Source organism: Brassica oleracea, chromosome C3, assembly GCF_000695525.1.
Source record: "Brassica oleracea var. oleracea cultivar TO1000 chromosome C3, BOL, whole genome shotgun sequence".
NCBI lineage: Eukaryota > Viridiplantae > Streptophyta > Magnoliopsida > Brassicales > Brassicaceae > Brassica > Brassica oleracea.
Window position 1 is genome coordinate 33096928 of NC_027750.1, and position 1348 is coordinate 33098275.

The window sequence follows — 1348 nt, forward strand, 5'->3', positions numbered from 1 at the left end:
AAAAAAAAAAAAAAAAAAAAAAAAAAAAAAAAAAGAGAAAAAAAGATACGAAAAAACGAGAATAATGTGATGGAGAAGGGGAAGAAAGAAAAGAAACATGGAGCCACTGGAAAGGTCGAGCAAGAATTTGGTACCAAGTATTGAAGAGTATGTAGAGGAAAGTGGAAAGCAGAACAATCAGTCGTCTACTCCGTCATCAGAACAGTCGCACCAGATATAAAAACGAGTAGAGGCTGTGGACATCAATGGATCTATCCTCTCTTGCCATTTTGTGTGATATCCTGCATCCTCTACAATGAAATGGCAGCCCCTAAACACTCTTAACTCCACCATTAAGTAGCTTGTTCCACACCTAGACCGTCTACCCTGAATAGTGTCTGTGATGAGAAGCTCACGCTACTCTTAAATGAATATAGGGAGTTCTGTCTCGATAGTGTTGCTTTTTCAGGTTTGAGATATAGAGTATGGAGCCGATTTTCGAACAACAGTCAGTGGGGTTCCGGTAAGGGTGTGTTGTCCTAGTTTTACTGCTTGTATGGTTCAGAGATTCGTGGTTAAAGCATGGTTGCTAAGAATAGGAGAGTTCCCACACTTTCAAACCTTTCTCCCTGTTATTGATACTTGACATTGTTTGAGGAAAAACAAGGATCTAAGTCTAGGGAAATTGATATATGGTGTTTTATACATCTTGTATATATGATTTTCAATTGGTTTTCAAGTCTTTATCGATTATTCCTAGTCCTTTTCGAGTCATTACAGGTCTGGAGTTGCACTGGATGGGAGATGCACCAACTGGAACAAAAGAGGCAGAAAACAATGCAATTTGATGATTTTCACGCATAACAGTCTTGACGACTGTTTCGGATAGCGGAGCAACCCGAGTGACTGTTTTGGATAGAGCGGAACAACCCGAGTGTCTGTTCCAGCGGCAGAGATTTTTAAGTAAACTACAACCTATTTCGGGATTTGCCCTAATCTCTCTATTTTCTCTCCCAGCCGCCTGTGGCTTTGATATATCTTCTTTTTCTTTTTCTCCTGACTATTGTACGCTACTTTTTACACAAGGAACCAGACCTTAGAGTTGGAGACTTGAGATTTTGCTACTTTGTAAAGGGAGAAGGCCATCTCTCTCGATTTAGAGAAGAACCCCCTGAACCCTATTACTTTATTTCAGTCATATTTCATGCTACTTTATATCTCTGTCTCTGTGTTTTCTTGCTTCATGGCTGAGTAGTTTGCTTGCTTAGTCTAGGGTGTTAGGGTGTTAGATCCGTGAGCTTGACATAAATAAGTTATAAATCGATTGTCTTCATTCACTGTTGTTCTTAAGGCTTGCATCAAGCTAACC